The sequence below is a fragment of the Pseudorca crassidens genome, chromosome 6 (assembly GCF_039906515.1).
Source record: "Pseudorca crassidens isolate mPseCra1 chromosome 6, mPseCra1.hap1, whole genome shotgun sequence".
Classification (NCBI taxonomy): domain Eukaryota; kingdom Metazoa; phylum Chordata; class Mammalia; order Artiodactyla; family Delphinidae; genus Pseudorca; species Pseudorca crassidens.
This window is the reverse complement of record NC_090301.1, coordinates 1543975-1571758: the sequence shown is the minus strand read 5'-3', so window position 1 is coordinate 1571758 and position 27784 is coordinate 1543975. Positions and strand designations below refer to the sequence as shown.

Sequence of the window (27784 nt, the reverse complement as noted above, 5' to 3'; positions counted from 1 at the left end):
TAGCTAATACCGTTCCAGGGGTGTATTATTTTCCACTTGCAGTTGCAATAAAAGAATCTAATTTAAAATCCAGCATGAGAGCAAGGTCTGTCAAAATCTCCACTTGCAAAGGCAAAGCCCCCAGTGCGCTCGCCCAGCCGCGTGTCCGCACGCGCGTGTGCGGCCCCGCACCTCCCTCACCAGCAACTTTCTGAGGCGTGCAAGGGGCACAGGTGCGCCCCATGCAGTTGGCCACCCTCCTTGACCAAAGTGACACAGAAGGTGCCAGTAGTGACCACGAGACCTAGCTATGGACCGAGTCCTAGACCAGCGACACCAGCCAGGTGTCAGGGTGTCCTTTGAGAGTCATCCTCAGAAACACACTAGAAGGAGCTTCCCGAATTCACTCCAGGAGACCCTGGTGGGACATGGTCTCATTTGCAGCTCGCGAAATGGTTATCGTGAGTCTGGGAGGTGACCGGTGCATCTCCTGAACCCTCTCTCCCCTTCTTTTGGAATTCCAATTTCTTTCTGGAACAGAAACCCCACCCAAAGCGGGTCTGACCGGGTCTCCTGGTGCCCCTCTCCCTCTCGGTGCCCTGACCTTCCCCACGACCTTCCTCCCCTCTCCACCCTCCTCTCCCCCCCCCCCCCGGCCTAGAAAGGTGCTCCCTCCCCCTGTCCTTTCCTTGGCCACATTTACTCTTCCTCCAAGACTCAGTCCCCAGCAGGCTGGGGTCCTGGCTGGGGTCTGATTACACCTTTGACAAATCTCTGTCCCTTGTGACCATCCTCTAGTTTTCTAGGTTATCTACACCCTGAAAGTAGAAACCTGGGGCTTTAGCTCCATCTCCAGCTCAGTGGGCTTGGATCCATGATCAAACTACGAGGAGGGGACGTTCTGAGAGGCCCCCAGGTAGCCAGAAGGGGGTGATTCCATGATCGGACGAGGGGCTGGTAAAGGATGGTGACAACGTGGAAATTAGTCCACATCACTGTGAGGTCACGGCACCCCGGCGAGTATCCCAAAATGCAAGGGATGGCTTCCAGGGACAGGAAACTCGTACAGGGAAGGAAAGGACCAAGAGAGTGGAGGGGTCTGACCAGGTCACCTTGGAGACGCCTCAGGGAGGGACCAAGATGCTCCCATGGGCGTTGTTTGGAGGACACCACAATGGCCAAGGACAGGGACCACAGTGGCCGAGGACAGTGGGAGTCAGGGACAGGAGAGACGTCTGCTGACCAAGGTGTGACTGTGCTCACCACCTCCTTAACTTCAGCCGTGACCATGACGGTACAGAACAGGCATCAGAGCGTATCGTGATGAGAAGGAAGCACACCTGTCAGTACCTTTACGAGCCTGCATCTAACAGCGGGCCCACGAAACATGAACAATTACTGCAGAATGGACCACGCAGGATTGTACGTGTGCCAGTTTCTACGGGAAGTATTTCAGTATTTCATTCGCTCACTCGGTCCACCAGGTACCAGGGTCAGGACTGTCACTACCCCCAGTGTGAGGCAGGGAGGAACACAGCGCTCATGACAAGGCTGTTTGCCTGGGACACTGGAGCCCAAGTCCCGACCCAGAGGAGAGAGCCCAGGGCCCAAGGAGACAGTAGCAGGTCTGTGCAGCCGTCCGGCCCACATCAGAGTGTGTCGGGCAGACCTGGAGCTCCGGGGGGCCGTCAGACAGTCAGGACCTGCAACAAACCAGGTAACGTTTAAGCAGCTGGGACAGATGGACCAACCTCCTTCTGCCTTCTCTCCCCAGGCTCAGGGTCAAGAAACACTTGCCCTGCTCCATCCCACCCCACACCCTTCACCTGAGGTTTAATGTGGCAGCGCCCACCTCTAGCGGAGTGGAGGCCAGGGCCCTCGCCCTCAGACCTCCCCCGGCAGCAGCAGGAGGGGCTGGCTGGTGGACAGAAGGCCAGCTGAGCTTGTGCACATCATCCCTCCTCCTCCTTTGAGCTGGATGCCGGGCCAGCCAGGGGCACTGCTGGGCCAGGAAGTGGTGGTGCTTGGCTTCAGGACTTGGCCAGTCTGGGTGGGGAGGGAAGGTGGACGCAGAGAGCCCTGGGGACCCACCCATCATCTGAGTGGGAAGCAGCCACAGGCAGGGACAGGCCAGACCCTGGGTGCCCACGTGCTAGGCTACCTTTCTGGGCAGGGCCTGGGAATGTGGGACAGACGGAAGGTTCTGGAACGGAGCTCCCCTCCCGGGCAAGCAGGTGTCCTACCCGAGATGAAAATCTGGGATCCGAGGCTGAAGTTGGGAAGGGGTGGAGCTGGCGGAAGTGTGGAGAGGTTTAGAGCAAAGAGGCAGGAGGTCCACATCCAGGTGGGAGGCTGCAAGAGAAGGAGCATCCTTCAAAGTGGCAGGTCCAGGAGAGAGGAGAAGACAGAGGTCAGAGAGGCTCTGAGAGTCAGGGGTGCGGGCAGGAGGCAGAGCCTGGAGACAGCAGGGTCAGAGGAGCCTCGGGAGGGCCAGCCCCCTGCAAGGGACAGAACACAGCAGAAACAAGTGGTCCTCACTGGGGGTGGTCCTTAAAGAGGCAGAGGGAGGGATCCAGGATGGCAGGGGGGATGGGTCTTCACCCAAAAGAAGATGAAGTGCAGCTGCAGGAAGGTGGGCAGGGACCCCCACCTGACAGCTGTCTGCCCTGAGAAGTGTGGACTCAGGGCCTCTGAGGAGAGGGAGGGGAGGGGGTCAGGAGGTGCCTGGGCAGAGGGACAGGAGAGGCAGGGACAGAGAACCCTGTGCAGCCCTGGGGCCACAGCTGGGGTTGCAGCCTCTACTGACTGGGCAGCAAGTGGTGGCCTTTGCATCTTCTCCAGCTGTGGTCAGCATCCTGAGGGGGTGAGTAGGAAAGGGGAGCATGGGATACAGGCACTAGTGGACAGGGCAGCACTGGGAGTGGGTTTTGTGCATGAAAAATGTTGCTGCCGTATCAGGAAACAAAGGATGTTGTGGCCATCAAGCCATCACATTGCAGCCACCCCGATGGTGAGCCCTGAGGGAACTCAGGATGAAGTCAAACGAGCTGCCCACTGCCAAGTACAGCTACTCATCAGCCGCTGCAGCCACTCCCGACGGCGCACCCTGAGGAGACGCAGGATGAGAAGCACAGGACGCTGGCCCAGAGAGCTGAGGTGCATGTTAAAGGGGTGATTTCAGTGAGCCCAGACTCTTGCATCTTCCCATAATAGAAAAGCACTAAGTTCCTTAACTTGAGACGTCTGGTTTTCTTTAATTAACAGTAATCTTTTGATGTCCCAACAACCTGGTTTTCGTTGCAAAATCGCCTCTATATCCTCCCCCCAACCCTTGTCTCTTTGGAGCAGTCCCTCAGAGCTATCTGAGATGCTGTGTCCCAGGCGAAAGGTCTCAGTTTTGTCCGCTGAATAAAACATAATTCTCGACTTTAAGGTTGTACATTTTTTTTCAGTTGACAGTACAGAGGGGAGTGTTGGTTCAGTCCTCCATCTTTAATAAGTCCCTTCATAATGACTCTGGGGAACAAGAAGTCCGGGGACAGTAGAGGACACAGGGGTGCAGTGGGTGACACTGGATGAAAATAGCAAAGGCCTGAGGGGAGGAGAGATGTCGGGAGACGGATGAACAAGACCATGTAATTTTTCATTTTATTTCCAAGCATTTTTCCCATCACCTTTCTTGTAGGAGCAGCGGACAGCTTCTCTCAGGAAAGGGCTTCTCCCCTCTGCCCTGCTTGGCTCTGGAAGGACCAAGATGCTGCTCTTGATTTTGCCACGTTTATCTGGAGACATTCTGACCTCATGGCAAACACTTTGTTCTGTCAAATAACAGATGGTTATTCATAGTTCATGAAGGAACTGAATAAGCCATAAAGCTCAGTCATGGACAAGAACAATTACCCAAGGGTAATTACGTGCCACTTTTTTCAGGACTAGCTAAGAAATACAAAGTCTTCGACTTTTTTCCAATTCAAATTTAAGGTTATTGGTAGAAATAACACAAAAGAAAGCCAACGAAAACTGAGGCTGCCTATGATAGACGTCATTATAGATAAAAATTGAACCAAAAAATCATTGCTAATATTGAAAAGCATGAAATTGAACCAGAAAGAAATGAGCCTTGTTAGAAATAATTAACAGAAAGTGAAACTGACAGAATGTAAACATACACGTTGAATCTTTTAAGATTTAGACTGACGGAAGAATTCTTAACGAATTCTTAACAAAATTTATCTATCATTTATTTATTTATTATTAATTTTTTTTATGTGGACCAGTTTTAAAGTCTTTACTGAATTTTTTAAAATATTGTTTCTGTTTTACGTTTTGGTTTTTTGGCCCCGAGGCATGTGGGATCTTAATTCCCTGATCAGGGATTGAACCTGCACACCCTCTGCAGTGGAAGGCTAAGTCTCACCACTTGGCCGCCAGGGAAGTCCCCTTAACAGAATTTAGATCTGTGCAAGTTACCCAAGAAATTTGGCTTCGTGGAAGTAATAGCCACAAAAGAATACTCATTAGCAGAAGATACGATTCCTGAAATTAGACATCGTTTAAAAACAAAAACAAAAAAAACACACAAAAATGGATGAATCAAATCTTCACTGAAAAATAAAAACGGGAACAATCTGGTTAACTGCACTGTGTAGAAGTTGGTCCAAGAACTAAACTGGCTTAATGGAATTAGCTTCAGAAAATGCTTCCTTGACAGACTTCAACAGCTGCTGGTGTAATTCTGATTAAATGATGGTGCGTGAACTCAGAGTCAGAAACTTTCTCAGGATGAAAATGTCTTCTGGTCAAAATGGTGAAGCCAAACAGCCTAACTTGACAGACCCTCAGTGATGGGCCAACCTTTCCCTCGGCACCAGTGGGGTTGGTCACGCCACGCTGGCCCCCTGGGGCCAGTGGCCAATCCAGTGACCACACGTGAGCCGAGCACAGTCTGTCAGAGCCCTCCCGTGAGATTTAATACTTGGACTCTGCCAGAAGGAATGTCTGTTTCTTTCTTCTAGATCACAAGCAGTAAGAATCCAGACTTGGGCTCCGGTGGCCACCTTGGCAGCCAGGTGGAGACACCTGCTTGAAGAACAAAGTCAGTCCAAATTGAGACAGAGAAGGGAAGGCGACAGGAGAGGGGGGCATGGAAAGAACGGACGGCCTCCCCTGAGCCCAGGGCCCCAGCCGTGCCTGCAGCCATCAGGTCCTGGATTTGCCAGGTAGGTGAGCCAGCCCTTTAAGTTGGGCTTCCGTGACCTGTGACCTAAAGAGCCTGAAGAGCCTAGGAGCTGACCTCTGGGTCAGGTCACAGAGCAGGGGTCGGAGAGTGAGGGGATGAGGGAGGCAGAAGGTAGGAGGCGGCAGTACAGACGTGGCTGCAGGTTCAAGCTTCAGCGTGACGCCAAGATATGGCTCAAGGTCATGAGCACGTCTGCTTGAAAAACGGCGAGGGTCAATAATCCTGAGAGAGTGGAGGGATCAGGGCTAGGACGGTGAATATGTGACCCACGAGGGCCTCAAATCGCCGAGAATGGTATCTGTGTTGATAGAGAGATGATGAGCCAGGCTCCACATTCCCCGGGAAACAGGAGAGGGGCTGGTCAGGAGGTCTGCAGGTGACAAGGAGGGTGGGTCAAGGGCGGCATCCTCAGATGTTATGAGGCTGGAAACCAAGGAAGGCCACCTCATGGGGCTCATCGTCAGAGCTCTGTAAGGTTCCGTTCACCGACTCGGTTACTGCGGGCTGAACTGTGTCCCTGCCAAAGTTCATATATGGAACCCCCAGTACCTTAGAAGGTGACCTGATTTGGAAGTAGGGTCACTGTCGATGTTATTAGGTAGGCTGAGGTCAGACTGGAGCAGGGTGTCCTCTAAGGCAACAGGACTGATTTCTTACAAAAGGAGGGTGTTCGAACCCAGACAGGCACCCGGGAGAGCACCGAGTGAAGGAAGATGGAGGCGTGGGCCGAGGAGCACAGGCGTGTGAGCAGACCCCAGACACAGGAGGGACGCCACAGACGGATTCTCCCCGGCAGCCTCGGAAGGAAAGAGTCCCACGGCCCCTCCCATCTCCAGACGGCGCGGGAATGCACTCTGTGGTGTGAGGCACCAGCTGGCAGCTCCTGCTACGCTGCCCTGGGAAACTAGCGCACTTAGGAGCCAGTAAGGCCACCCCAAGGAGTCCTCCCGTGAGAATGAGTGTGATGTCCAGACAGACGTGTGGGGGGGGATCCTAGGAACCCCAACCTGGAAACACACCGATGTCATCAACAGACGCGTGGATGAGCAAGTGCCCCTCGGGCGAGCCTGTCACCCACCCGACTTGGGTTCCCAGGGGGCCAGAGGCACAGATGGCAAAGGAGTGGAGGCCGCCAATAGGGGTGGGGGCAGCAATCTGGGAAGGGGAGACTAAGTCCCTCCCTGGGAAGGGGACAAGGGAATGGAGCATGGGTGGGGTGGGGAGAGAAGTTGGGGGCATAGGGGAGCCCCGGCCGGGCTGGACAGGACCCAGGTGAGTGAGCTCTGTGTCCACTCGCCACAGCCCCTCTCTCTCTCACGGGCCACCACCGGAGGCCACTCAAGCTGTCCCGTCCTGAGACAGTCCTCAAAACCATAAACAAGACCAAAAGACAACCCTCAGACCGGGAGAAAATATTTGCAAATGAAGCAACTGACAAAGGATTAATCTCCAAAATTTACAAGCAGCTCATGCAGCTCAATAACAAAAAAACAAACAACCCAATCCAAAAATGGACAGAAAACCTAAATAGACATTTCTCCAAAGAAGACATACAGACTGCCAACAAACACATGAAAGGATGCTCAACATCATTAATCATTAGAGAAATGCAAATCAAAACTACAATGAGATATCATCTCACACCAGTCAGAATGGCCATCATCAAAAAATCTAGAAACAATAAATGCTGGAGAGGGTGTGGAGAAAAGGGAACACTCTTGCACTGCTGGTGGGAATGTGAATTGGTACAGCCACTATGGAGAACAGTATGGAGGTTCCTTAAAAAACTACAAATAGAACTACCATATGACCCAGCAATCCCACTACTGGGCATATACCCTGAGAAAACCATAATTCAAAAAGAGTCATGTACCAAAATGTTCATTGCAGCTCTATTTACAATAGCCCGGAGATGGAAACAACCTAAGTGCCCATCATCGGATGAATGGATAAAGAAGATGTGGTACAGATATACAATATATATATATGTATGTATATATACATATATGTGTATATATGTATACATATATGTATATATACATATACAATGGAATATTACTCAGCCATAAAAAGAAACGAAATTGAGCTATTTGTAATGAGGTGGATAGACCTAGAGTCTGTCATACAGAGTGAAGTAAGTCAGAAAGAGAAAGACAAATACCATATGCTAACACATATATATGGAATCTAAGAAAAAAAAATGTCATGAAGAACCTAGGGGTAAGGCAGGAATAAAGACACAGACCTACTAGAGAACGGACTTGAGGATATGGGAAGGGGGAAGGGTAAGCTGTGACAAAGCGAGAGAGAGGCATGGACATATATACACTACCAAACGTAAGGTAGATAGCTAGTGGGAAGCAGCCGCATAGCACAGGGAGATCAGCTCGGTGCTTTGTGACCGCCTGGAGGGGTGGGATAGGGAGGGTGGGAGGGAGGGAGACGCGAGAGGGAAGAGATATGGGAACATATGCATATGTATAACTGATTCACTTTGATATAAAGCAGAAACTAACACACCATTGTAAAGCAATTATACCCCAATAAAGATGTTAAAAAAAAAAAAAAAAAAAAAACATGTGGCCATGCCCACCTTGCACACCCTCACCTATAGAGTAGACCGAAACCTCTGCCCACCCCCTTTGGTCTGAAAAGACCCAGCTCCTGGCTCCTCCCCGTGTGGCCCCTTCACCCCATAGCCTGGGAAGCCCAGGCTCAGGCCCCTGCCCGCCCGGAGCAGCTCTGCCCAGGGCAGGGCTTTGACCCCCAGCTCCCACTGGCTCTGCGGCTTTGGACAAACCCCTCAGGGCTCTGAAATGGTCCCTTCGTGTGTAAAACAGAGAGCTGGGACTCACCGAGGTCCTTTCTATAAGGTGATCTCACCAATGTCACTGTTGCAGGTAGGGAAACTCCTTCCAGGGCCGGAGACGGCTCGTCTAACACTCGGAACTGAATCGTCCGAAGAGACACACGTGCTGGCAAAGCGAGAGACTCTATTGGGCAGGGGCGCCCGGGGGGAGAGCAGGAGGGTGAGGGGACCCAGGAGGACTGCTCTCCACGTGGCTCACAGTCTCCGGTTTTATGGTGATGGGGTTAGTTTCCGGATTGTCTCTGGCCAATGGTTCTGACTCAGGGTCCTTCCTGGTGGTGCACGCATCGCTCAGGCGAGACGGATTCCAGCGAGAAGGACTCTGGGAGGTTGGTAGGACGTACGGACTGGCATCTCCTCTCTCCTTTGACCTTTCCCAAATTCTTCCGGTCGGTGGTGGCTTGTTAGTTCCGAGTTCCTTACCAGGACTTCCTGTTTCATGCAAGTGGTTACTATGAGGCCCGGCCAGGACGGGCGGTTTCTGTCAGTGGTTCCCCTAACATCACCGTTCCACGTTGACCCAGAATTTGTCCCCCTCCCATCGCACTGCCCCGCTCTAGGTCCACCGTCCCCGCCCCCCACCGACGTGGCTCCTGTGAGCAGAGGAGGGTGAGGGTGCCGCTGACTGCTGGGCTACAGGTGTGGGCAAGGGCAGGGCCAGGCTGGGAAAGCTGAGCTGGGTCCCGGGCGCTCCTTTCCCCTCGCAAACACACAGTCCCAGCCAGGCGCACACCCAGGGGCTCTCGAATGGCCCTCCAGTCTCCATCTCCAGGCTGGACTCTCCGGGAGGCCTGGCCCTTTGTCCTCATCCTCTGCCCACCCAGGGGAGCCAGCCCAGGCGGGAAAAGCGAGCCCTCACAAACAGGCCGCGCTCAAGGGTGCCACGTGTTTTATTTTCTTTTTGAGCCTGAGCAGACTTCGCTTCTGGCAGGATTGCCCGAATAATTCATCACCCGAGACAATTCTCATTTTCGCTTAATGGGAAATCAAAGGTGTCCCCAGGTCACCGGCCCTAACGTTGGGCTAACGTCGTGTGAGGTGAAGGGTGAGGTAAGGGGGCTGCGTTACTTACTTTTCTGTGATTGGTGAACGACTGGCACCTTCTCCTTCTTTTAAAACTCTTCCTTTTCATGCCAGAGAAAATCCAGTAATGAGCGCTGTGTTCTTCTAGGAAGAAGTCGTGCATCTGAGCACGGGGCTGCCTTACCGCGAGCCTGAAGGCGGACCTGAGGTGCTGTCCTCCCACCACCTCCTCCTCAGAGCCACAGCCTACACGGTTTGCGGCTAGGCCTTCGGCTGGTTTTGAGAAATAACTGTAATCTACCCACTGACACAACTGCAGCTTGTTCCGGTCTAGGGACACGAGCTGTTGCGGCCGTGCTGTGTGGAAGAGGCTGTCGAAGGGTCACCTCCCAGCCCTGCCAGTCCTGTTTGCAGGCCAACCTGGAGGGCGTGTCGGGGGGGGAGGGGTGCTGATTCATCAAGGTTCATTCGTGCCGTGAGGACACCATTGCCAATGGCACCTTAGGGTGTATCCCTTGGGGAGATCTGGAAGCGACCTGCAGGTCTTGGTGAATAGGTGACAATGGCTTTCCGCCAGCCCCTGGCTACGGGGCCTTGTTCACTAGTAGGGACGAGGCTGCAGTAACAGACAAACCAACCTATTGGAGGGAAGTCACGGCGGGGGTGGCTCCAGCCAAGGAGGGGCTGCCATCTGGAACACGAGGCTTCCAAGAGCACCCTGGTGTCTCTATCCCAGGAGGGGAGGAAGGAAGGACATGGAGGAGGAACACAGGTGGGGTCTTCCTGGACCAGGCCTGGAGGAAACCAAAATGGCTCCCCCACATTCCTTTGGCCAGAACTCAAGACACAGCATCCTCTATAAGCACAGGATGCTGGGAAGTGTAGTCCCAAACAAGGTGGAATGCTGGGGACTGTAGTCCCCAACAACACTGGATACTGGGAAGTATAGTCTCTAATAGCATGGGATGCTGGGCAGTGTAGTCCAGCCGTGAGCTGGGGCTGCAGGGCTGCCGTTATGGCCTTCCAGAGCTCCTGGGATGGGGCAGGGGAAGAGGTCCAGAGGCTCTGCTGTGTGAGGACCTGATGAGAGAGCTGAAGACACTCATCCTGGAAAAGGAAACTCAAGTGCGTTTGCGTCTTCAAGTATTTGAAAGTCTGAAGCAGCTGGACTCTGTACTTGAGAATCCAAAGGGAAGTGGAGAAAAGGGTGAAGGGCACAGAGAGCTATTCTGAGTCTCAGGGAAAATTCTCCCTGAGTGGCACAGCTGCCTCGTGAAGGAGGGATCCTGCTGGAATCCACAGAGGGCCCGGGGCCACAACTGCCAAGCAAGAGTGTTCGTCATCTTACTGCTTTTTAAAAATCTTTTCCTGCACATCCCTCTTTCTTTTCTTAATCCATCTTGTTTTGTGTCCTTTTCTCTGATCTGTGAACCGTTGCTCCTTCATCTCTGAGCAAGAGGTTGAGGCCTGGCCTGCAGAGCCGGGTTTATCCAGTTGTGTCTCTGCTCAGGCAAGCCCTCAGTTTCTGTTCGTTACCTTGTTTCTTCACCAGAACAAGAAAAAAATTATTTGAGAAGAAGGATATTGAAGGCCACCGACCTACCTTTAGAACAGACAAGAAATATTACAAAGCTCTATTTGCAAGACACCGTGAGCTTAGAAACAAGAGCGCCCTGGATGTTAGGGTTGCCAGATATCTCCCCATGATACTCACGGATGTGACGTGGGAAGGCAGGTAGCCTGAGGCCACCAGGTGCGCACGCTCGGTGGAGGGCAGGCTGAGGGCAGGTCTCGCTGTATCGTCCTCTCAAGAGAGAAGGAGCCTGGAACTGTCAGCAAAGTCTTCTGCTCCCACTAGAACTGTCAGCCCGTCTCCTGCAAGACACTGCAATTTGGTTCTAAATGGGGGCGGTGCTCAGATCACAGCTTTCAGACTGGACAAGATGCCCCTTGAACTCAGCCTGGGACCCACCACGTGGCAAAGGTGGCCTGGTGACAAAAGGAGCTGGGGGGGTGGGGTTGGTTGGCAAGACCTCCCCATTCCCTCAGGGGCCGAGCTCCCTGGCAGCTCTCTCCCCTCCCTGGGCCTATCCCCGTATTCATCTCAGAAACCAAGTGGCTGCAATGCCTTCCCTGCCCTGTGCGCAGGCCTAGGGGTCAGATACAACAGTGCGAGCAGAGCTCAGCCCCGGCCCAGGATGAGGGCTCAGGCGCCTCAGTTATTATCATGAGAATTAAGCATGTTGCTAATTCAGGGTCACCTTCAGCCCGAGCTGTGCCAGCCGTGCCTCATTTTCACCGCCAAGGAGCCCACAGGCCAATTCCAGGGTATTTTACTCTTTCAGTAAGTGTGTCTTTAATCCTAACTCCAGAATGCCCTACTCCTGTGGAAACACACAGAAGCCTCCTCCGAAGACCGCCGAGCCAACCCTGGAGCCCGCTTGCCTGCCGATGGGCCAGAGGAATAAGTGGGCCCCCCGCACACTCCCTCTGGCAGCGAGACACCGCTTCCGCGGCAGCAGAGCAAGTCCCCCGCAGGGTTAGCCCTAACCCTGCACCTTCCAGCTCTCTAGCTCGCGCTGAGCTCCGGTGAGCTCTGCACCTGTCCGGCGGCCGGGCTGAGGCCCCAGGCTGAGTCCCTGCGTCGGAGAGCAGCTGGGGGCCCCCTGCCGGCCTCTCCTGTGTCAACCAGCAGCTCTGCCAAGCAGCAGTGCTGGCCTGGTTAGTTTCTAGGTTGTTTATCTCCCAGCACAGAACACACATTCCTGAGTGTGTGTTTAAATCCATAGATCCCAAAGGGCAACCAGGACTGTTTATCCAACGCGGGGCCTCCTTAAACCATTGTTTTGCGTAGCCCCCTTTTCCAAGCCATTTCCTATTTTCCTGCTGATACCATGAAAACTTAAAATTTTTCCGAAGGCTGTGAACGCCTGGAACGGCAGACAGCTGGCCTGGAGCTGGAGACGCCGTTAGAGGATCAATGGCCCACAGGAAACGGGCGATTAGCCCCTCAGATCAGCTGCTCCCGCCGATAAAGGACCCCCTCCCTGCTGCACGTCCTCTCCCGCCACTGGAAACCGGCCACTGACTCTTGGGGCTAGGAGGGCGGAGGGGAGGGTCACACCCCAGCCAGGCCTGGTCTCCTGGCCTGAGCCCTCACCACCAGCCCCTTGGAGCAGCCCTGGGGCCCCGTGTGCGTGTGATGGCGGGCTGAGCACGGGGGTCTCTGCAATCTTATGCATGCAGATGCTGACATGGCAGCGCCGGCTGGTGGGAGGTGCCGCAGCTCTGCAGGCTCCCGGTGATGGCGGTGAGGCTGCTCTGTGCGGGGTCACGAGCTGCCCATCAGCACTGCTGATGCCCTTCGTGAAACCTTAAGGACTCTGGGCATGACGCTCCTTCACGTGCAGATTCACCTTTACCCCGCAAAGGAGGCAGAAATTTCTCCATATTGCAACCTGAGAAAACGACTGCAGAAGTAGCCGCTGAAAGTCACAGCCAGGTCATTTATTCATTCAACAAACACCTCTCGAGCACCGACCATATGTCAGGCATTGGGGTGCAGGGCTGAGCGAAGTCAGAACGGGGTAAGGTTTAGTGGGGGAGGCGGAGGGTGTTGAACAGCTGTGTAAACAGCAAGAACCAGGAAGGGGTGGACTTAGTCTGGACTGGGGCCCAGGAATCTGAATTTTACAGAGAACTCCAGGGAGTTCTCACCAAAGAGATCTGGGGAGTGCATCAGAGCTGTGGTTCCCGGCGCCCCCAGAGATTGGCTGCACTCCAAGAGAACCCATTAAATGGGCGCTCCCACGGGCATGGGGGTCTCTGAAAGTGCCCAAAGGGCCTAGTGAGCACCGTGGCCACTGGGCGGGTTTGGACGGTCCAGTGAGGCAGGGAGGCATCCCCAGGAAGTGACAGCCGGAAGTGCTCTGCCCACATGCGGGCAGCGAGGGTCCAGCCTGGGGCTGTGCTGAGCTCTGGGCCCTCCACTTGGGGATCCTCCATGTGACTGTCCGAGAAGGGCGGAAGGGCCGGATGGGCTGGGGCCGTGGGCAGTGGGCAGCCCCAGGGACCGAGGGGCTCCCTCCCTGGCCGCATCCAACCCCTCCCCCTGCTGAGCCCACCCAGGGAAGTTAGCGGGCACCCACCCGAGACAGCGCCAAGCCACGCACAGAGCAGAACCGCAACGTCACCCTCCTGCTGGGCCACAGTCAAGGTCACCTCTGGCTCCAGGGCCTGAGGACGTGACTTATGCAGCTGCAACACCCGACCTCCAGCCCCAGGAGGGAATGTGCGGTTCGCATCCCAGCACGATGCTGCCTGGACACGCGGCAGGCGCGAGCCTGGAGGCCCCCAGACAGAGACCCCGGCCCTCCTGCCCGGCTGGCATCAGACTGTGCTTTATGACAGATGGGTAACGGGCTGCTTTCAGCCCCCCGGCGTCTGGCAAATGGGCCGAAACCAGCCATGGGAGACGCTCGGGGCTTTCTTTGCCAGCACACCACACCAGAGGGCAATGGCTTGAGAATCTCAGAGGGAATATATTGCCTCTGAATTTAGGAAGATTCTTAAAAAAAAAGCAGAAACTAATGAATAAAAGTGAAGCCAAAACAGCAAAGCGTTTAGCTGTGGATGAGAAAATCCTCTCGCGCAAACGCCTGTGGAGTGAGATGAGCCCAAGTCCCTGGGCTGGGTCCTCGTGGACATGGGGGTGGGGCCCCAGGCCCCGCCCCATGAGAAGAGCGGGCCTCTCCGCGAGGACAGGAGAGCAGGACGGCAGGCGGCCGCCTGGAGGGGGGCAGTGAGGGGTCAGAGAGGACCGCGGGCCAGGGGGACCCGGTCTGCCCTGGGCGGGGCGTCTCCAGGTTTATAATAAAGACTCCAGGACGCACAGTCTTTACCCAGCCTTACCTTGAGGGTCTCGGAGCTGCCCATCTTAGGATTTTCACCGACACCGAACGTTCCACGGTGTAAAAGGCTGACGGGTCAGCTCGTTCTCCCTTCTGTGGTGTTTGGATGTTCTCTGTTTTGTTTTGATTTTTTCAAATAAACAATGTTGTAACGCGTAGGAATCCTAGGACACTTAACGTGAGGGTTTCTCTAGGCTGGAGAGCTAGGAGTTGAATTGGTAGTAAGCTGTGGCTTTTCAGACAATGCCAGCTTGCTTCCAAAGCAGTTGTGCCCACGTTTTATTTACGCACCCTTCTCTGTTGCACATTTTCCTATCACCAACCACGTTGCATTGTACAAGAGCTGTTTCAGTTTGCATCTCTGATTGCCGGTGATGGAAAGCCCTGTTTGTGTGTTCACCGGTCACTCGTACTTCTCCTCTGCAGACTGCTATTCCCAGTTTTGCCATTTTCTGTTGGGCTGTGTGTCTGTCTCTTTGGCACTGGCGCAGTCTCTTGGTACATTCCGGGCCATTCATCTTTGCCTGGATATCAGTGGTATCTCATCCAGTTTGTGCTTATTTTTTTAGCTTAGTTTTTGATCTCTTGTGTCATAAATCTCAATGCGATCGATATTTTTCATTTTGCTGAGGAGTCTCTCTTTCAAGGAGGATTTCCACACATCAACGTCAGACATATTCTCTCCTCTATAGAAATGATTTTAGAATTCCAGATGCCTTTACATTTAAGTCGTTAATAAATATATCTGGCATCCATCTGTATGTATGGTATGAGGTAGGAATGTCATCTTTCCCAGTGTTGCGAGCGATTTCGGGTGAGCGGCTGTCACCCACTCCCTGGTTCTGTTAAGCACTGGTTCACGCACGTCAACGGCCTCCTGGTCCTTGTGTGCCTGACCCGGCACCCTTGTCAGCTTGTGCTTTCACAGCTGGTGGGACAGGAAATAAAAAATAAAAACAAAAACAAAACTCCTTTGCTTTTCCACCTTAAAATTGCTTGCAATTTACACTTCCATATGAATTTTAGAATCGCTTTGTCAAGTTCCACGAAAAATCTTTTTTCCTATTACACTGTGGAATTTCAATTCGATTTGCACTGCTTTTAAAAGCTCACCAGGGGCTGAATGAACATGTTTAGAACAGGAAGTCTCCCCGCCATCCTACATGGCATCACTCTCAATTTTTTCAGGCCCTTGCGTCTGTCAGCAAAGTTTTATGACTTTCCCAGAAAGCTATTCTCAGGCCTGTCTCTAAGTACATATTTCTGTAGGGTCTGAACACGACCTGTTTTTCTCCTCTGCTCTCTGATTGGTCTCTGATGGGACAGAGAGATTTGAATTTGCACGGAGATTGCGCGTCCCCTGTGCTCCGGAGCCCCGATAATTCCTTGTTTGTCAAACCATCGGCCCAAAAGCTTTGGAAAAATAAAACCTGGAGTTGAGAATCCCACTGACAGAAGTGATGAAAGCGCTAAGCGGGTCTTTGATGCTATCTGATGCCTTCACGGTTTGGCTGAAAGCAGGGGTGACCGGCCAGCTGGGCTGCTTCCAGCTCTGAGGGTCAGTGCCCTAGAGACCAGCCCCTACCCACTATTCCCACACAGTTCCGGCCAAGCCTGGCTCCCCCTGGCGGGAACTGAGGACCTCTGCCCTCCTGGGCCATCACACAGGTGAGAGGAGCCCGGGCCGCAGGTGGTGGGAGCGGGCTGGGACCACCCCGGGCCCTCTGACCTCCAGGCACACCTTCCCTCACCCATCCTGAGGGTCTCAATAGCAGAACCTGCCAACCAAGAATTCTGGCCAGAGAAGTTTTTTTCTTTTTTTGTTCTCAAAGCCAATGTGGTTTCTTCTCTGATTTCCACCTGGGCTCTTCTTGGCCTAAATATTATATCAGACCTAGATTCACATCTGCCTGCCTGTCTCGTCCAATTTCCCCCTTGCAGATGACAAGTTTCATGGCAGGTTTCCCTTCTGACTTCAGATAATTCCTCCGTAATCCACGACTGCCCATCCCCTGTTCCTGTCAGAACTTTGAGTGACTAAGGGGACCTTCAAGGTCACGGCCATATGGGATCAGGGCCCCCTGTAACGACCCAACTTAACTTGATCCTCAGCAAAGACCCTGTTCCCAAATAAGGTCCCCTTCACAGGCATTGGGGTTAGGAGCCCAGCATCTCTTGGGGGGCACAATTCCCCCGTTTGCAGTCTGTAGAGGGGTAATAACTAGGCCTGCAGGGCTGCGAGTTGTAAGGACCTGGGAGGCGTGCCGTCCTAGGGTCGAGAGCAGGGGTGTGGGCGAGTCTCTTGGGGGTTACTCGTCCCCCGCCCGGCCTGGGAACTCAGGGCTCTGTCTGCCGGGAGGCGAGTGACCCGGACACTGGCCTGGGATTCCCACTCTATGGCTTCAGGGACCCAGCGGCCTCTGGACTGGCCCCAGCCTGGGCGGTCAGAGTTCCTGCTTCTGTGAAGCCCGAGTGTGGACCTGAGGCCTTTTGGTTGGTTCTAGTCTCCTTGTTCATGACCTGTGGTTTAAGGGGAAAAAGGAAAATAAAGCCCACCTTCCTTAGTTCTGCACCAGATGCCAGTTACTGTAACAGGAGTTTCTTGTTTAGTCCAGTGACCACATGGGGACCGGGGGGTCTCACTGTGAGGCCCCATGGCTCCAGAGCACAGATCCCACAGCCTTCAAACCTGGGGCCACGGGGAAGCAGACAGGGCAAGGAAGGGAATACCCGGCCAAGAGCTCCATGGCCTTGATGGGCGAGTTCCTGGCCTCAGGGAGTGTGTTTGGGTGGGCAGTACAAGGATGCCAAATGACCTCCAGGGGACAGCACCTCCAGGGACATCACCTCTAGGGGATACTACCTCTAGGGGATACCATCTCCAGGGGGGACATTACCCCCAGGGAACATCACCTCCAGGGACATCACCTCCAGGGGACAACACCTCCAGGGGACATCACCTCCAGGGGGTCATCACCTCCAGGAGACAGCACCTCCAGGGGACATCACCTCCAGGGGACATCACCTCCGGGGGCGGAGGCCTTACCCCCAGGGAACATCACCTCCAGGGGGTCATCACCTCCAGGGAACATCACCTCCAGGGGGTCATCACCTCCAGGGGACACCACCTCCAGGGGACATCACCTCCAGGGGATACTACCTCTTGGGGATACCATCTCCAGGGGGGACATTACCCCAGGGAACATCACCTCCAGGGGATCATCACCCCCAGGGGACATCACCTCCAGGGGACATCACCTCTGGGGGCGGAGGCCTTACCCCCAGGGAACATCACCTCCAGGGACATCACCTCTAGGGGATACTACCTCTAGGGGATACCATCTCCAGGGGGGACATTACCCCCAGGGAACATCAACTCCAGGGGGTCATCACCTCCAGGGGACATCACCTCCAGGGGACATCACCTCTAGGGGCCCCCCTGGGGTGGTGCTACATGACATAGACCACATACTTCATTCTGTAACATTTGGACAAAATGTCCTTTGCCTTCAAACATTAGTAACTTTCTTATGCTCCCATGTTTTTCTTAAAGTGGACTTTGACTTACATAAAATTGTACTGTTGTCCTGGACTCTGAAACTTCTCTGCTGCCCTTGGGCAACAGCATGTGCTGTGAGCTGCTGAGCGGGAGGGAGGTGGACGGCCCCTCCCGCTGTGACACTTCAGCGGCCTCTCCATCGCCTTCTCCAGCAGCGCCCCGCATTCCACCGCCACACACGCAGCCTCTCCCTGTCGCTCTTCTTTCTCTCTGCATCCCTGTTTCCCATCGTTCTCTGCCTCGCAAGTCCCTCTCTCCCGATCTCAGCGGACAAGCCCACAGAGCCATCCTGGGTCTCAGCACAGCAGCAGGAGCCGTGAGGGCACCTTGTCTGCTTCTCTTGCCAATTCCCGACGGCAGAGGCATCTGGACACTGTGGATGCCCTCGTCCCGCTTGGTGGGGAGACAAACGGGGGGGGGGATGTAGTGAACCCTGTCCTTCTACCTCCTCAACAAAATCATCAAACCTAGGCTCACGTGCACCTGTGTGGGGTCATGCACCTCGGACCGACCAAGAAAGGAAAGTCAGGACCATCTGTGGGAGGAGGGGATTTTCCACACATTCCCCTGGAACCCACCTCCATGACTGGAGCGAGCACGCTCCTGTGAACGCGTTGTGTGTTCCAGCATCACCGTGTGGAAAGGGTTAGGGGGGCAGGCAGCTAGGTTTTGACTTTTTGAGATGAGATCAACACAGAAATCACTCCAAAAGGAGAATGAATGAGAGGTCCTCATGCACATGGCTTTCTGCCTCCTAGCAGGTGCCCCAACCCCACGTGTTCCTACCTACTAAGAGATTCCCCACTGGGTCAGGAGGCAGGGGGAGATCTCATATTCTCAGGGGGCATACACTCTTCCCCTGCTTCTTAGCTGATTTTGAAAACCCTGATCCTATTATCCAGATGTTCATTCTCCCAGCCTCCCTTGCAGCAAGGGATGGGCATATGACACAGCTACACTGAGTAAGATGTATGCAGAAACCTGCTCGGATATTTCTGGGAAAGGTTTTCCCCCTCATAAGAACTGTAGATGCAAGAGGAGAGTTCTCTGGTGCTACTCTTCTCACTTTGTTCTGCCTTGGAATGTAGATATGATTCCTGGGCCAGTGGCAGCCACCTTGCAACCACGTAGTAGAGGCATAAGGTTGAGAAGATTTCATAGCAGGAAGATAAAAAGAATCTGGATCCCTGATGGCATTACTGAACTTCCAGACTAATCCTGAGACTACTTATTAGAATTCTTGTTGACATCACGACAAATATTCTGATGGCTCAAATCATGCTGTTGGATTTTCTGTTACTTGCAGCTATAGATATCCTAACTGATGTGTCATTTATAAGATAAATTTCTACACATCAAGTGCTATTGCTGATACAGGGAGGTATCAGTGGAGACCTATGGGGACTGGAGAACTCCTATCCCCACCCTGCAGTCATCAGGATCCCTTCTCCCAGGGGTCAATGGAGGTCAAGTAGGGAACCCGGATTTCTTCCCACCTGGGAGTAATGGGGCAGTGCCCCCACTTCCCCTGCAAGAGCAGCGTCCCAGGAAATCAGCTAAAACAGATGATTTAAATAAGATCCAGGGTTTCAAAACATAACACACAAAGTATCCAGATCAGTTGAGAATCATTTGTCAAACCAGGAGCCAGGAAATCTCAAGTGGAATAAAACAAGGAAATCAAAAGACGCTGACAATGGGATAACAGAGATACCAGAGTTACCTGACAAAGATTTCAAAGCAGCCATTATGAAAATACTTCAATAAGCCATTAAAAATACGCTTGAAGTAAATGAAAAACTAGAAAGTTTCAGAAAACAAAATAGAAAGTCCCAACAATAAAATAGAAGATATGTAGAACCAAAGGAGAATTTTAGAACTTAAAATACATGTAATAACTAAATTAAAAAAAATTTTTTTTTGAAAAATCAGTGGATGGGCCCAACCAGAAGAATGGAGGAGACAGAGGAAAACTAAGTGAACTAGAAGATAGGGTACAAGGATTACCCAATCTGAATAATAGAAAATTTAATTAAAATAACAGAACCTCAGGGACCAGTGGGACTCTAACAAAAGACCTAGGACTTGTGCCATCAGAGCCTCAGAAAGAGAGGAGAAAGAGGGAGGGGCCAAAAAAGTACTTGAAGAAATAATGGCAAAACTTCCCCAATTTAGCAAAAGACATAACCCTATAGATTCAAGAGGCTGAACAAACCCCAAACAGAACAAACCACAAATAGTCTAAAGACAACATCATAGTCAAACTTGACAAAGAAAAAAGTTTGAAAGCTGCCAGGCAGAAATGAAGCATTACCTGTGAGGGTGGGAGAGGGTAGGGGTGGGGGAAACAATTTAAATTACACTGAATTTCTCATCAGAAACCATGGAGGTCAGACAAAAATAAATGTGGCAAAACATTTTTCCCATGCTGAAGGAAAAACACTGTCAACCCAGAGTCCTATATCGGAAATCAAGGCATTCTGAAATGAAGAAAAACTCAGAGAATTTATCACCAGCAGATCTACCATAAAAGAATGGTTAAATGAAAAGAAAAGATAAAAGAAGGAAATTTGGGGTATCTGGAAGGCAGGAAGAACAGGTAAGAAAAAAATGGGTAAATACAACAGATTTTCCTTTCATTCATGAGTTTTTTAAAGTATGGCTGGTGATTCAAGCAAACGTTGTAACCGTCTGATATGGTTCTAACTGTATACAGAGGAAATATTTAAGACAACTATGCTATAAATGGGGGGATAAAGGCATGTAAGGAGAAGTGACTCAAATTAGCAAACTAAAGATACTGGTAGACTGTGACAAGTTATGTATGTATAATATAACACTTTAAACAACCACTAAAAAAGCTACACAAAGATATACACTTAAACCCTATAGATAAATCAAGATGGTATGCTAAAAAATGTCAAGTAACCCACAAAAATACAGGAAAAAGAAACAAAGAAACAAAAACCAGATCCGGAAGAAAATAAAAATTAAAGCGGGAACCATAGCCTTTATATATCAATGACTGCATTAAGTGCAAATAGTCTCAATACTCCAATTAAAAGACAGAGATTGGAAGAGTGGATAAAAAACCATGACTCAGCTATAAGCACACCACAAGAAATTCACTTCAAGATCATGATATAGAAAGACTGAGATTAAAATCATGGAAAGAATGTATCATCCAAAAATTAACTGAAGGTAAGTGGGAGTGGCCACATAAATAGTAAAGTGGACTTCAAAGCAAAGAAAAATACCAGAGACAGAAAGAACATCATTTTGTAATAAAAGGTCAATTCATCAAGAAGACATAGAATCCTAACTAAATGTGTATGCACCCAAAACAGAGCTATAAAATATAAGAAACAAAAACTGAAAGACATGAAAAAAGTAAACAAACCTTCAGTTAGAGTTGGAGAATTCAACACCTCCCTCAACTATGTATAGACCAACTAGACAAAACTCAGCAAGGATATGGACAAACTCACAACACGACCAACCAACTCACAGAGCACTCTACTCAACCACAGCAGGGTATGTATTCTTTTCAGTCCCAAGGATATAGCAAAATAAACCACCTCCTGTGCCATAAATGAACCTCAACAGCTGTAAAAGAATTGATCATGCGAGTGTGTTCTCTGACTAAAATGGAATCAAACCAACAATCAAAAATAGAAAGAAAACAGAAAATCCTCCAAACAATTGGAAACTAAACAGCACACTCTAAAATAATTCATGGGTCTAAAACTGAATCTCAAGGAAAATTTGAAAAAAATACATTGAACTGAATGAAAATGAAAATACAGCAGATCAAAACTTGCCGGACAGACAAAGCAATGCCAAGAGGGAGATTCATAGTACTAAATGCATATGTTACAAAAGAGGAAAAGTCTCAACTAAATAACCCAGCACCCTGCCTCAAAACCTAGAAAAACTGAGAACAAAATAAACCCAAAGCAAGTGGATGGAAGAAAAGAATGAAAATCAGAAATCAATAAAATGGAAAACCAAAAAACAAGAGAGAAAAATAAACAAATAAAAGAACATTTTAGTTTGAAATATAAAAAGTATGGCAAGTCTCTAGGAAGACTGACTGTGATACACAGAATAATGATTCCCCCTGAAGATGTCTACATCCTAATCCTCAGAACTTGTCAGCGTGCTAGTGTACACAACAAAGATGAATTATTTGCAGATGGAATTAAGTTTGCTAACAGGTCATCTTAAAAAGGATAGGAAAAAGATACCAAGTAAATGATATTTCAAAGAAATTTAGACTGACTATATTAATATAACACAAAGAGGATTTTTAGAGCACAAAGTATCAGAGCAAAAGAAATATTTCATAACCTAATTTTGTAAGAGTTAAATCATCAAAAGGAGAGAAATCTTAAATACGATATGCCTAATAACAGAGCTTCAAAATGTATAAAACAAAAAACTGCTCAAACTAAAAGGCAAAATAGACAAATCCACCTTTTCAATCAGACTTCAACATTCCTCTGCCAGTAATAGAACAAGCACATCAAAAATTAGTAAGGATAAAAAGACCTGAATAAATACATAAACCAATATTATCTATTTGACATTTATACAACACTCCACCCAATGAAAGCAGAATACACATTGTTTTTAATTGCATATGAGATGTTTACATAAATAGACCATTAAAAATTTCAAGAAATTTTAAAGTATTCAAATCATTGCAAGTATGATTTCTGGTCACAACAGACTTATACCAAAAATCTATAATTAAAAAACCTGGAAAATCCCCAAATACTTGGATATTAAATGTAAACTTTTAAATAACCACTGGGCCAAAGAAAAAAATTGCAAGAAAAGTTAGAAATAACTTGAACTGAATAAAAATATACAAATATCAACATTTATGGAGTACAGCGAAGACTGTACTTAGAGGTAAATTTATAGTATTAAATGCATATATAAGTAAAGAAGAAATGTCCCCAATTAATAACCAAAACTTCCATTCTCAAGGTCTTCAAAAAAAGCAAAATTAATCATCAAGGAAGCATAAAGAAGGAAATAACAAAGATAAAATCCAAAGTCAATACAATCAATGAAAATATAACAAAAGTGGAGAAAATAAATTAAAAAGCTGATTCTATGAAAATATGAATAAACATGGTAAACATCTATTCAGATGATCTGAAAAAAAGAGAGAAGTCAAGTTATATATGGAGGGACAACATTACAGATCCTACAGACATTAAGAATAAATACTATGGGGCTTCCCTGGTGGCGCAGTGGTTGGGAGTCCACCTGCCGATGCAGGGGACGCGGGTTCATGCCCCGGTCTGGGAGGATCCCACGTGCCGCAGAGCGGCTGGGCCCGTGAGCCATGGCCGCTGAGCCTGTGTGTCCGGAGCCTGTGCTCCACAACGAGAGAGGTCACAACAGTGAGAGGCCTGCGTAGAGCAAAAAAAAAAAAAAAAAAAAAAAAAAATTAAATACTATGAATAACTTTATGTCAATACATTTGTTAACTTAGAGGAAATGGGGAAATTCCTTGAAAGACACAAACTACCAAAGCTTACTCAAGAAGAAATGTATAACACAGATGGTCCTGTATCTCAGTTTGGGGAGAACTGACTTCCTTTCTTCCATGTCTTAACCCCACCTGCTCTGGGATGCCACCTTTGACGCTCTCCTCTCTGGAGCAGCTGCCAGCCCTGTTGCTCACTGCCACTCCCCTCTTCTCAGCCACCTGTCCAGAAGGTTCAGCCTCTTTAGCACCCCTACCCCATTTCTCACCCCCAACCTCCTCCTGCCTGGTTATTGAAGAAACAAGATGGGGGGCCCTTCTTGTGTTGAGAATGTGCTCCTAACACCTTCAGGGAAACAGAGGAACGTTTGAAAGATCAAGTCTGTACAAGCCCCACAGGTTCTAGAAACACACAGCTCTCAATGCTGATGCTGGTGACCCCTCTGAAATGGTATAAAAAAGCCTCCAGGTCTTCATTCTTCATGTGGGTGTAATTAACCAGACGCCTCAGCCCTCCCCTTGTACTCTCAGGAGCTCCGGTCCTTTCTCTGGTGGTCCAGCCCATCAATGACCCAAAAGTCCTCCAGGGGGCGGGAGAGGAAATGATAGAACAGTGGATGCGTCCATCACTGAATGGGCATTTCACCCTGCAGTGTCTCATCCCTTCCCCGCTCCTGGTTACACTTCAAGTGTAACCTGGTAACTCTTCAAGTTCTTGTCAAATATCTTCTCTCTGCTGCTCTTCTTGACCTGCCCATGTAGTCATCTTTCGACGCTCCCATGGCACCTTGTAGCCTGGGGTTACCTGCCTTGGAATGGTTGTGAGAACCTAACAACATAAAGGACAGACGCCACAGGGCACGGCACGTGGCACACAGTGTGCCCTCAACAAGCTCCAGTTCACTTCTTCACCAAATCTGTCTACAGCCAAGGGCTACATAGACCTCAGGGGTGACAGTGGGCTGGGGGGAGAAATATTCTATTGGGATTTACCAGGCGTTAATTCAGAGTGGTTTAACCTGTCTCCCCTGAGAGTGTGTGTGCTTCACAAACGTTACCTTAATAATCTTTATACACCAGTCAGAGAGAAGAGGCTCAGTAATTTCTTGATGTGAAATAAATAAGAGGAGAAGGAGGGGAAAATAGAGGGAGAAGGAATGCATTTTGGGTAATGGATCTCATTTGGAAAAAACTTATCAAAGATGAGAAAGGAGGGGAAAAATAGCCTTTTAGCTTTTAAGTAAGAGTAAAAAAGTGTTCACTCAACAGCAGATGAAAGCAAATTGGGAAAGGGGCTTGACATGCTCCTAGGCCTGATCCCACCCCTTGGTGGCCTCTGTCCCTGGGCTGGGTGGTGTTGTCACACACACTGAGCTAATGTGACCCCTGCCCCAGAGGTGGCCCTGAGGGGAACTGCACACGACCTCCTGCCAAGAGGAGACTCAGCAGGACGGAAGGTCTTCTTGCTCCCAAAGGTGGTGCAAAGTGGGGAGTGGGGAAGGGGTGTGAGCCGCAGACCTGGCTCTGCCCCATCTCTCCACCCCTGTGGTCGGCCCAGGTTTGTGCTGCAAGGTGAGAAGGGCAGGTTGACCCTTAACCTCAGCCCCCGGGCCCCTGGCCCCTCCCCAGCTGTGCTCCATGTCTTCTGGGAATGCCAGCCCCCGCTTCCTCTTCAAGGTGCTGCCAGGTGATGCCCCCCAACCCGGGGACATGCTCCGTCCTCTCCAATCCCCCCTCCTCCCCGCTGCTTTCCTGTGTTCTCCTCCTGGGATGGGGGGACGGGGGGAGGCTGGGTCAGCGGAAGTCATCTCCAGTTATTCCTTTGATGTTGAGTGGGCATACTGTTCACCCCACCCCGGACACCCCCAGCGCCCTACAGCACTGGGGACAGGATGGGTAGTGGCCCATTCACACCACTGCCCCATCCCTGCCCCAGCAGAGGCAGGGTCAGTCTTCCAGGCGCACGTCTGCCGTCTGGACGGCGTCCACGATGGGATGAGTGGAGATGACAGGGTGAGCGGAGGGGCTGGAAGGGTGCGTGTGCCCGGGGGGGTGGAGGGGAAGCAGAGAGGCGGGCGGCGGGTATGTGGGCCTCATGTGTCCGGCTGCAGAGACTGGACCTGAGCCTCTCATCGTGTTTCTCCAAGTGAGGGGTTCTGGCTAAGTTAGTTTGCCGGCCGCTTCCTCCCTGACCCCGCGGCAGGTTCCCAGCTCTCCTGTAGCCCCCGAGAGGGTCGTGGGGCCCCAAGGGCAGGGGGACCGGGTCTCCCAGAGTCAGAAGGAAGACATAGAAGAAACTGTCAATTCACCCACAATTCTGACCACAAACACATTTATGATGACAGCTGCCCCACAAGAGCACACCGCTGAAGATCGTGGAAGTGTTCACCTCACATGAGCGAGCTTTATGATAAAAAGACATTTTTAGTGTTTCCCTGGTGGCGCGGTGGTTGAGAATCTGCCTCCCAATGCAGGGGACATGGGTTCGAGCCCTGGTCTGGGAGGATCCCACATGCCGCGGAGCAACTAGGCCCGTGAGCCACAACTACCGAGCCTGCGCGACTGGAGCCTGTGCTCCGCAACAAGAGAGGCTGCGATAGTGAGAGGCCTGTGCACCGCGATGAAGAGTGGCCCCCGCTTGGCACAACTAGAGAAAGCCCTCGCACAGAAACGAAGACCCAACACAGCCAAAAATAAATAATAAATAACTTTTTTTAAAAAAAGACATTTTTAGGGCCTTACACAGGGTTTACTGCATTTGCCCCCCACTCACCATCACCCACCTCGCTGGGAGTCCACCTGGGGGCAGGTGGGCGCTGGTCTGGTTGCAAGCAGAATGCTCGAGTGTTCTGTCTGGGCTCTTGTGGTCAGCAGCTCCCGGAAACCTGAGACCTCCACAGTGGCCTGAGCGCTGGCAGTGTCCCTGCTGCTCTGTGTCACGCTGGTCCTGGAGACGGGGTCCCAGGCGGTGGCAGTGCCTTGGGGATGGGATGTGGGATGAAGAGGATGCCTGCCTCGTGCTGGAGATGGTGGTACTGAAGGTTCTTATTGGCTCAGTCACTACTGGGATCTGACTTGGTTCCGGCAGAGACAGACTGGCCGCAGAGTGGCAGCCTGCCTGCGAGGGTTGGAAAGGACACATTTTTAAAAGCTCAGCCTGGTCAGCAACAAACCCACAGGAAGGAGTCACCCTCCGTGGAAGCCGGATCAGAGAGTCCGGCTTCAGAAAGAGGAAAACCAACCAACAAGGAGTGAGAAAGAGGAACTCTTTCCTGGGTGTAAAGTAGACAGTTTCCGAAAAGGAACAGAAGACAAATTTCAGCATTTGGAACAACTCACACCGACGGCAGACGTTCCCAGAAAGATGCGTCTGACGAGGCAATCAGACAATCCCCCCAAAGTCAGGTAGCTGCCACCCGCATCCGTGACGTTCCATCAGGAGACGGTGACGGCTTCAGGCTACTCCGAGAGGTTCAGGAGAAAATCGGCACCTTCAGGGAAGCCTGGAGCTGCTCTCACAGACACTGGAGGATTCAGGGGAGCAGGGAGTAAACGTGTGCTGCAGCAGAAAGAACATTAGGAACCCGGAGCAGGTGCACAGGAGGCCCAGGTGGACATGCCAAACAAGGAGAGGTGAGGAGACCTGCTGGGAAGCGCACTCGGACTGGATGGAAAAAATCCATCAGAAACAGACCACCTGGGAGGTGCAGCAGGGGCTCCGAGGGCCCCGATGGATGAGGCTGTTAAACTCCTGCTTGAAAGACGCCACGTGTGCAGGAGAGCAACCGGTGCAGGGGAAACCATCGATGCCCTTAAAGACCACCTGCCATCTCTGCCCTGGGAAAGCTTCGCCACAGTCAGAAGCGGGAGGCCAGGGTCTTTGGACCCACCCACCCATCGGAACAACGTGCCGCCGGCCTGGCCTCCGTCCTCACCTCGCCCCCTTGTCCCAGAGCAGAGGTTCCAGGGGTCCCTGGGGCAGCTCCCGGGAAGAGGACTCTGCCCCGCCCCCCAGATTCCAGAACAGGAGGAAGAGAAGCCTGGGAATCTCCCCCACCAGGGCTCCCCTGCCAGGCACCCCCTCCAGGAGGGCGTCTGCACCCAACACTGTCCACACAGCCTGGAAGCAGAAGTGAGCCTCCTCCGAGTTGCCCCACCTGCTTCCGAGGATCCAGAACCACAGGGAGACACTTTTCTCTCTATTAAAATAATTTTGATTTTTCTCCTTGAGTTTTATTACTGTGAAATGATTCATCAGTGGCTCAGATGGAATCCTCTTATTTTATAAATTCTAGATAATATTCCGTAACTGCAGTGTTTGACCAACTCTTATGTTAGTTGCTTACATTTTATCCTGTTTACAAGTAGTGTAATTATAGTACCTTGTTATTGCTAATAAACTTATTAAAATAACCTAGAAACATAGCCAGAATCTTGTCTTCTAAAATAAATACCATTTTTTCTCCTCCGGCTTTGTTGCTGTCATGTGAGTGATCGCACAACGTCTCAGACGGAGACTCGGAATTCCGGCTTTGGGGACGGTGCTCTATAAATGCATATGATATAAACGTGAATCATTATGAAAGTGCCACTTCTCGTTTGATTTCCACAGATGCAAGTAGAGTATTTTTGTCACGTGGTTTAAAGAATGCCCGCTATTCATCCAGGACCTACAGTATTTGGTCTCTCACATAAAGCAATT

At 50.9% G+C, this 27784-nt stretch overlaps 1 long non-coding RNA gene across 1 annotated transcript; it reads right to left on the bottom strand.

Moving 5' to 3' along the window:
• Positions 1 to 3228: 3228 nt before the first annotated feature.
• On the bottom strand, positions 3229 to 9946 carry LOC137225723 (uncharacterized). The gene is made up of 4 exons (XR_010943989.1): positions 9749 to 9946; positions 9160 to 9254; positions 8074 to 8519; positions 3229 to 3797 (listed from the first exon to the last, which is right to left on the bottom strand). It is a non-coding gene; the product is annotated as an uncharacterized lncRNA (long non-coding RNA).
• Between the last annotated feature and the right edge of the window lie 17838 nt (positions 9947 to 27784).